This window comes from Lissotriton vulgaris, chromosome 2_1, assembly GCF_964263255.1.
Source record: "Lissotriton vulgaris chromosome 2_1, aLisVul1.2, whole genome shotgun sequence".
NCBI lineage: Eukaryota > Metazoa > Chordata > Amphibia > Caudata > Salamandridae > Lissotriton > Lissotriton vulgaris.
Window position 1 is genome coordinate 573,952,935 of NC_141687.1, and position 9,859 is coordinate 573,962,793.

The 9,859-nt window shown below is 42.0% G+C and overlaps 1 long non-coding RNA gene across 1 annotated transcript; it reads right to left on the minus strand.

The window, feature by feature from the left end:
- Nucleotides 1-3,043: 3,043 nt before the first annotated feature.
- Nucleotides 3,044-8,522, minus strand: LOC147730759 (uncharacterized). Its single transcript, XR_015308599.1, has 4 exons — nucleotides 7,448-8,522; nucleotides 6,170-6,708; nucleotides 4,503-5,810; nucleotides 3,044-4,342 (listed from the first exon to the last, which is right to left on the minus strand). It is a non-coding gene; the product is annotated as an uncharacterized LOC147730759 (long non-coding RNA).
- Between the last annotated feature and the right edge of the window lie 1,337 nt (nucleotides 8,523-9,859).

Consider the following 9,859-nt stretch of genomic DNA (forward strand, 5'->3'; position numbering starts at 1 on the left):
TATGCTAGTGTGTTGTTCTTACATTGTCTGTGTGTTAAGTGGCTATATATACATCTTTTCTACATCCTTGTTGTATGTGTCTTTTTTATGTCACAACAGGAAAAGAAGAAGTTAGCACTCCAGGATACATTGGGGCTCCAAGGTCCGGGGAGACTGCTATTTTGTAAAGTATTAATTCCTTTTTTTCACTACAATTTGTATATTTGCAGTAGCTATTACATCATTTGGTCCTGAAGAAAGCCGGATAGTTTTTCCAAACTGGCTGAAACATGTTGACCGTCCTGCACAGCGCCACTTTGTAGTTATTAATTTTCACTACGGGGCGTGGTTTTAATTTTGACACTTAGACAATTTTCATTAAACATATTTTTTGTTTAAGTAGTCAATTTTAGTTTCACTTTCACCAGAGCACTGCACCTCATCATTTTTCCACCCTTTGAGCATTATCTTGGCTAGAGTTTCTTTACAGATCCATATCCGCACCGTCTTTCTGATGGTATGGGCGGTATTGGGGTCATGTACCAACTCCCATAAGACGATACTCCGCCAATAAGGGTGGTCGGATAGGAATTTCTCAGCCAGATATGACTCGCTTTGTATAGTTATTAGTCTCGTTCTCCTCAGCCTCTGTACTAACACACACTTCTGACCGAGTATCCCCTTTTGTGGTTTGAGATCATAGGATGAGACATGGAATTCCGTACTTATTAGTGACTATTCTTAGTAATCCCTTAAATCTAGCAGTGTTTTTGATGGTATTAGCTTGTATATTGCGAATTCCCCATTCCCGGGTAATTACTCAGGTACTTTTGTAAATAGGATCCGGGAAGGGATGGTGTTACGTTTTGGCCGGGTTGGTTGCATCTAGGTGAGTGAATAGTTTTTGGTCCGAGAATCCGGTCATTACAACCGCCCACCCCCTTCAGCGTCTGAAGGGGTGGGCGTTCTGGCTTCAGGTTGATTGACATGGTTTTCACCAGACATCAGGGCAACAGGGAGGCAGCAACACAAGTGTGCACAAGTGTGCATGAGGGAGAATTTTATACCTGTGCCCACCCATGCGCACTTGTGTTTGCGCTTTTTTGCGCATGCCCATTAGGAACCCTTCGGTCTCCTAATGGTCGTGCTGAGCACGTAGAATAACCTATGCCCCAAGGCAATCCTGGCGCTGCAGCAGCATCAGGATTGGCAGAGAGGGGCTGCCAGTCCAGTAACGTGAAGGCGCCAAGGGTAGCAGAGGTGGCGCTGACCCGCACTGGCGGTTAGGTAAGTTTTGTTTTATATAATTCAACCCCCCCCGTGCAACATCCCCACCCCCACGCGAGCGGAGACTGGCCCCCAACCCCCCCTCCCTCCATCAAGCATGCTGGCCGCCGCTGATTTTGTTCGAGCATAATAGTCAGGAAAGGTAGTTGCAAATGTGCGCTTCACGGTGCAAAATTAGTTAGTTGCAGGGGCCCCTGGCAGTGTATGCCCATGAAGTAGCACAGCGCGGAGGAGGCTGTGTTTCTTTTTCTAATCTCTTCTCGGTGCGGCATGAAGAGAGTGAGGCTGCAGTTCTTGCTTTGAAAAGAGCTGCCACCTTCGGTTGTCATCGTGCTTCCTAAAGTTCGTACCCTCACATGGTGGGTTGTTTAGAAGTTTAGGATTTTTTGGTTGTGAAGGGCAGGACCCTCTAAGTGGCACTGGCACTTTTTCTAGGGAGATGAAGCGCCCATCTGAGTAGTTGCAGGTCTTCCCGCGCATGCGCATTAGTATTCGAAATGGCGGCGCGAATCCAGGGACGGCGAGAGGGAGCCCCGGGGACGCGGCGGACAAGGTAAGTGTTTTTAAAAGCTTTCTAGCCTTTATTGAAGTATTTAGGGAGGGCGGGAGGGAGGCGGGTGGCGACCGGCTACGCACCGCCTGCGGAGCGTGCGTAGTGCCGCCTGGCTACGCCCGCTACGCAAAATGCGTAGGAGACGGCACTACGCACAGTCCGTGCACGGAGCGTAGCTGGCCGCCCACCCCTAAGGAGGACCTCCTTTATAAAACTGCCATGACAGCCAGCAGGGGGAGCTTCTATATAGATGGAGTGAGATGTTGTGCATCTGATGAAGTGCGCTCAACATGCATGCATTTCAGAGCTCGATGAGTGCGAATGCCCCACATAATCGTATGTAAGGGTAAGCTGCAGAGTTCTGCTTACCCTTACATACGATTATGTGGGGCATTCGCATTCATCAAGCTCTGAAATGCATGCATGTTGAGCGCACTTCATCAGATGCACAACATCTCACTCCATCTATGTAGAAGTTTATAAAAAATATGGCAGTTAGAAACCGCCAGCCATGAAGAAGGAAGCTGTAGCCATATTTCTGTTTTCTTTTTGAAATAAAATGCCTCCCTCTCCCACTAGCACAGATAAATGAGTTTCTCATTTCACTTTGAGCAGCTGGATGCTTGTCTCGTGCAGTGCTTCACTGCTTACATCAGAGTGGCAATATCCATGTGATTTGATTTGGAGCAGGTACTGTAACATAAAGCTTAGCTCAATCAGCACACTTCCATTGCTTTCATCACTACTGCAGATATAATGAAAAAAGTATGGCCTACCTCTCAAGCCCGGGTCAACGTGCCAGGATTCTCCTTCGAAAACCCTGGTACACACCTGAAAACCCACTCCCCACCAACCACAACCACACTCCTCCTCAAGTGCAATGGCCCACTTCCCTGCCCCTCTGAACTCCGTGTCACTTACACTTTCTACAACCATAGTGCTCTGGACCTTACCCACATACTATACGCAGGCAGTCCTGTGCATGGCCATCTCCTCATTTCTAGAAAGACTGTGTTTTTATTTCTGATGCCAGCGCTCCTATGATTAAAATTGAATGTGCTGTTTTAGGCAATTCCAGAATTCCACGCTGCAACTAAAGCACCCCATACTATGCTGTAGCGCAGAGCTACTTCCAGGCAAAATGTTTGTGCCTGCACCCCACAGACTGCATCTGTTGTGTGACACAAGTTCTTTTTTTTTTTGCGTTGACATTTTTTATTGAAATATTCAAAGAAGAATACACATATGATAATAAAGCAGATAAAACATCATAGTAAGTGAATATGAATATAAGTGATAATAAATCTTACGAATAATAGAGCAAATATGAGGAAATAAATAATAACATATATTCCATAATCCAATATAAGGTAATAGTAGAAAGAGTGATGGACCGATCATGATATAAAAAAGCAAAGTAAATAAAAAGGGAAGAGAAAAAGAAAGAAGAAAAGAAAATTAAATTAAAAAGAAAAGAAAAGAAAAGGAGGAGAGTACCAGAGCAACAATAGCGGAGAGTAAATGAATTAGTAGAAAGTAAGGGGAAAGGATAGCTATAGTAAAGTAATAGAAAAGGAACCACTGAAGGAATATAATTAAGTAGAGACAGTATGTGGAGGAGAAGAAGGAGTAGATGTAGAGTCATCATCTACCGTGGTTTCCAAGAAAGGTGACCAAATTTGGAAAAAAATGGAAGCCTGATCTTGAAGATTATAAATTGTGCGTTCGTGTAAAGCTGTTTGCATTATTGCAATCAACCATTCTTCCTGAGAGGGAGCTGAGGGAGATTTCCAGTGACGTAGGATACAAATTTTGGCCGTGGCCAAAGCAGTATGAAGAAGACGAATTTGTGGTTTGGAAAGCTTTGGGAAACCTCGAAAATCGTGTAGAATAATGGTGGCGGACGTAAAAGGTAATGGTAACGACATTGTAGAAATCAATGTCTTTCCCACAAAAAGCCAAAAGGATCTAGTACGGGGACATTCGCAAATGATGTGTGTTATGTCACAACCAGAAGCAGAACATCTCCAGCAAGAGCTATGTGATAACAACTTAGCTTGGTGTAACTTAACAGGAGACCAATGCCATTCATGGAGAATTTTGAAGATACAGAATTTAAGACGAGTTTCCAGAGCACCTTTATTTAATCCTTCTAAAATGTTATCCCATTGAATATTGGAGTATACAATTGATAAACGGGATTGCCATTTCATCTGAAGAGCATGTGAGAGAGGCTGTGAGAAGAGAGGATACAGAAACGTTTTATAAAGACCAGAAGTCACTCCTTTAAGATTTCCCATCAACTGTAAATAAGACAAAATGGGAGATACTGAAAGCAGTTCTGGTGGAGAGCCTAAGTGTTTTGTGATACATTGTTAGAGTTGGATATATTTAGAGGATTGTAAAGGTGGTAAATGAAATTCCTCACAAAGTTGTGAAAAAGATTTAAAGGTTCCATCATGAAAAAGTTGATCTATAGAATATATGCCAGCCTCTTTCCATAAAGGCCAGGACAAGGTACGGCTACAAATGTATGCAAGATAGCGTGTGATTGAATCTTAGTTTTGTCCGCCAAGGGATCCTCTCGTTTTTTTACTGTTTGCAAGTACCCTATTCCCCAGGTGTGCTAAGGGGTCTCTCTCAACTATTTAAGCTCTTTCCATAAAAGGCCAGGACAAGGTACGGCCACAAATACGAATAGCTGAATTATGCCATTGGGGAGCTTTAATGTGAATTCGCGAATTAGATTTTAGTATGCGATGACCCCTCTGCCAAGATTTATGCATGCAGATAAAATAGGGTTTTTAGGATCAGAAGAACTAGTCCCTGTACCGTATAAAAGGGACAAACCTAATCTTGAGCCAAAAGGTGACGTTCAAGTGGGACCCATTGAGGGATATCTTGAGATTTAGGCAAGAAAGATGAGAGTTGAGAGATATGAAGGGCAAGTGAATAATGCTCAATGGAGGGAAGACCCAAACCCCCATGTAGCTGATGGGCCTTCAATTTGGCCAAGGCAAGACGTGGCTTAACCGTACCCCAAATAAAGAGTTTTATTTTGGAGTCAATGGATCAAAGGGTAGTTAGGGGAATGTGGAGAGGAAGCATACCTAGAACATAAAGACATCGTGGTAAAGTAACCATCTTAACCGCTTGAACTCTCCCCCAAAGAGATAGTCCCAGAACTTTCCATTTATCAAAGTCTCTTTGCATTTGTGTAAGTAAAGGAGTCAAATTATCTGTGACCATATTATCTAAACCTCTATTAATTAATATTCCTAGGTACTTAAGACTGGATGGTTGCCAATGAAAAGGGAAGCCAGAAATTGCTGTCTTCGTAGTACCAATTGACATGGGTAACGCTTCACTTTTATCACAATTTATTTTATAACCTGAAAAAGAGGAGAAATCATTGATAATTTGAAGGAGAGTGGGAAGCGAACGGGGAAGGTCAGTAAGAGTGAGAAGAATGTCATTGGCATACAAGTACATTTTAGAATGGCCAATTGGAAGAGGGACACCTACAACTTCTCTAGATTGTCGTATTGCCGCAGCCAGAGGTTCCATCGCTAAGAAGAAAAGAAGAGGGGATAGCGGGCAACGTTGACGAGTGCCTCGTCGAATAGGAAAAGGGGTAGATAAGAAACCACCACAATTAACTTGAGCTAGTGGACTGTCATATAGCAAACGCACTTTATCAATAAATTGATCAACCAAGCCAAATCTTTGCATGACTGTAAAAATGTATTCCCATTCAATGCGATCAAATGCTTTTTCAGCATCAAGGGAAAGAATCAAAGCATCTTCTGTGAGAGGTTTAGCAGACCACAAGGCACGAGATAAAGTGCGGAGATGATTCCGAGATGAACGACCCGGAACGAAACCCACTTGTGAATTATGAATTAATGAAGGTAAGACTTTACGAAGACGGGATGCAAGAATACTAGCTAGTATTTTAATATCCGAGTTCAAGAGAGATATAGGCCGATAACTACCACATTTACTTTTTAAAGAAACAGTGGTTCAAGGGTGGCCTGATAAGGTCCTAAAGAGAATAAAGCGAATAATTAATTAACGCTAGGGAGCTAGAAATGTAGGTTCATGTAGAATCTTTTATTTACAATTCTTATAATGTTTTTCAGGTGCTCAAGTGAGTGACAAGGTGCAGAACGTGACATAGGTTCTACATCTACATGAACCTACATCTCTAGCTCCCTAGCGTTAATTAATTATTCGCTTTATTCTTTTTAGGACCTTATCAGGCCACCCTTGAACCACTGTTTCTTTAAAAAGTACATACCCACCCCAGGTTCGCTTTATGGGGTACCCTTGTTCTCAAAAGATAAGTACCACATAGCAAGGGATCTTTGCCAGGTTTTGGTGAGACAGCATTAATTGCTTTGTTAGAAAGAGATCCTAGAGAGGATTCCTCATCAGCTTCTAGAAACGCAGCGTGTAAAGTATCAATCCTATTCTGACCAGTCCATCTATAAAATTCAGGAGGAAAACCATCTTCTCCTGGGGTCTTATGATACGGCAAGGCAGTTATAGCTGAAGAAATCTCATCTCTAGTAATAATACCATTAAGTAAAGCTCTACCGTCATCCGAAAGTCGTGGAAGGTGTATCTTATCTAAAAAGTTGGACATTTTAGGTTAATCTATATGAGCACTCGGGGAGTAAAGAGATCTATAGAAGGAAGCCATTTTTTCAACTATGTCTTGTGACCTAGTAAGTATGTCGCCATGACTGGATTTGATAGCTGGAATCGCCATAGCAGCCTCCCTCTGACGTAATTGTGCAGCCAATAGCCGACCAGCTTTTTCCCCCTGCTCGTAATGTCTCCCTTTCATTTTTTGCAAGGCGTATTCGGCCTTAGAAGTAAAAAGACTGCACGATGTGATGGGACGTGTCACCGGAATCCCCCTCCTTCCTGAGGCACGACGTTGCTTTCTTAATGTGTGGGAACCCACAGATTGTACTGCTGCTCAGACGTTCTGGGTCACTCTGGGCAACATGGTAGCAAAGAGGGATATAGCTCAGCTCTGGGGCTCCGCCAGACCACCGTCTCTCAGTGCCTGGAAGGATAACATGGACTGGTGCATGTTCCGAGAAAAGACTGTGTATGAGGCACGGGGGCGTCCCAAGAAATGGTCTAGGGTTTGGGCTCAGTGGAATTCGTATCGTGGTGATATCTGTTCCCCTCCACTTGACTGCGAGGTTCCTCTCCCCTCCTCCCCATGATTGACGTTCCGTTTTCTCTCTTCTATATCATATGTGTCCTTTCTTCCTTCATTCTCGCTCCCCCTTGCCAAATGCGCTTCTTTATATATTTATTCCTTTTCCCCCTTCCCTCACCTCCTATGACCCTTGCCAGTATGATACCATGTGTTTGTGTGTTGTTGTTTTTCTTCGACAAAATCACAAAATTAAACCTTTAATATCCTTATGCTACAGTTCCATGCTCCACACTATACCGTACGCTCAGAGATTGCTCTAACAGTGTATTGCCCTTTTTTAATTCTTTCACTATATGTCATAGCGGCCGGCCCCGAGGGGTTGTAGGCAGATGCTGTGTAACGTGCATTTCATAAATAAAGGTTTTTTAAAAAAAAAGAAGTAAAAAGACTATTAAGAGACATTCGTGCCTGTTCCAATAACTTACGTTTCTGGAGGGTAGGATTTGAAATATACAAATGGGAAAAATTTTGAATGTCTTGTTCAAATTCTGCTTATTTGGCTGCATTGTTCTTGTTAATAAGAGCAGCACCACGCATTAATTGACCTCTGATGGTCGCTTTAGCTGCTGCCCAGACCGTTCTCTTAGAGGAAATTGAATTCTTATTAATAGTGAGATAGTCTTGGAGGTGCGATTGTAAGAGAAGTTTACATGCATGTTTCTTATATTTTTTTATGCTCATTCTCCATGGTTTGCGTCCTGGCCTAGAGAGACCTAAATCGAGAGACAAAAGAACAGGAGAGTGATCGGATATGGCTGCTTCTAAAATTCTCGAATCTGTAACCAACTGAACTGCCTTTTATGAAAGAAGGATATAGTCCAAATGAGAAAATGTGCATGGACCGAAGAAAAGAATGTGTACTCTTTATCTTGTGGATGACTAAGCCTCCAGTGATCAACGAGACCATTGTCGGCGAGAATATCGTGTAAAATGGCTCTATCAGAAGCGTTAACATTATCAAGGTGGCCAGTTTAGTCTAGGACAAGACCTGGAGCCAAATTCCAATCCCCTCCAATGAGGAATTGAGAAGCATTGATTTCTGTGAGAAGACGATTCATTCTAAGGAAAAATTGTTTTTTGGCACCAAGTGGAGCGTATATAGAACTGAGACAAAAAGTTTCCAATTTTCAATTTAAAAAGACATCAAAAAGACCCTCAGGATCAGACCATGTGTTGGAGATTGTGAAGGGAAGTGACTTCCGAATAAGGATGGCTACATCACATTTACGAACAGGGTTAGGGTTGGTGGGATCAGGTTTAGAAATACTACTATGAATAACCTTTCCAACCCAGTCTCTCCTGAGTTTAGTAGATACAATATCATCCAAGTGTGTTTCCTGCAGTAAAGCAATATCCACATGTTTAGAGTGCAAATATGAGAGAACCTTTTTTCTTATAATGTAGTGGGTGGGACCATGAGCATTCCAGGAAATCACTGATAGAGGATGAATAGAAGACATAATAAAATAGAGAAAAAGAAAGGAAATAAGAGCCATATGTATCAAAGGGTTTTACCCATACTGTGTCTATGAGAAAATGTGTTCATACATAAGGCCCCTTGTATACAGGGGAACATTGGTAAAAGTGTTACTCTGGATAGCAAAAGACAAAGGGCCCGATGTAGGTAAATCTAATTTACCACTTCTAAAATACCGAATCAATACCGATTCGGTATTTAAGAAGTGGTAAATTAGAGGGGAGAAATGTAGGTAATTCTGATTTGGTAAATACTGAATCTGTAAGATTCGGTATTTACCGATTCTGTAAATACCGAATCGGTATCCCCCATTGATTCCTATGGGCCTTGAAGCCCATAGGAATCAATGTGGAATACCGAATCGGTATTTACCGATTCGGTAATTACCTATTCTTGCAAGGGTGCAGGGGGTGTCACTTTGATACCCTCTAGCACCCCAATTACAGGCTTGTGTGCCATGAGACACACATACATGCCCTAAGAGCATGTCTGTGTGTCACATGGCACAAGTGTGCATGCACAGATGTGCATGCACACCTGGATTCGGTATTTTACCACCCAATTGGATTAGGTGGTAAAATACTGACTCTTGAAGGCCTGTGGCACTCTTCAGAGTGCCACCTACATCTCTATTTACCGATTCTGTACATTTACCGATTCGGTATTTTACCGAATCGGTAAATGTACAGAATCGGTAAAATTACCGAATCTGTACTTATGTAGCCCCCTACATAAGAAAACCGTAATACCGGTCGGAAACGGCAGAGTTCGAAAAATAGGATAGGAAGATAAAGAAGGAATAGGATAGGAAGATAAAGAAGGAACCAAGACTGTTAACCGCGGGTCTTGGCGCACTAAAGCAACGCCGTGGGACAGGACCCCATCGGAGGAGAGAAGAATATCTATCAAATGAATAAAGGATAATATGGAATATATGAAAAATCTCAAAATTTAAAATATTCAATGTAACATTATCATAAGCATAATAAACTCTAACATATTACTGTGTAGTATAACCCATGAAATAGGATATAACTATGATAAAGGAGTAAGAGAGTATTGCAATAAATGAACGCACAAAGTGTGGATAAGAAAAATAGTCATAATATACATCATAAGGAATGTGAAAAAGAAAAAAGGAGAAAGAACATCCATGGATTAATAAAGATAAAAGAGTGAGATACAGAAATAATCGAGAAACAAACAAAAGTTATAGAGGCATAAAAGACAAAATACAAGAAGAAAGGATGATTTGCAGGATAGAATATAGAAAGCAAGAGGAAGGAGGAAAATGAGAAAGAAAGGAAAACTTGCAGAATCAGAA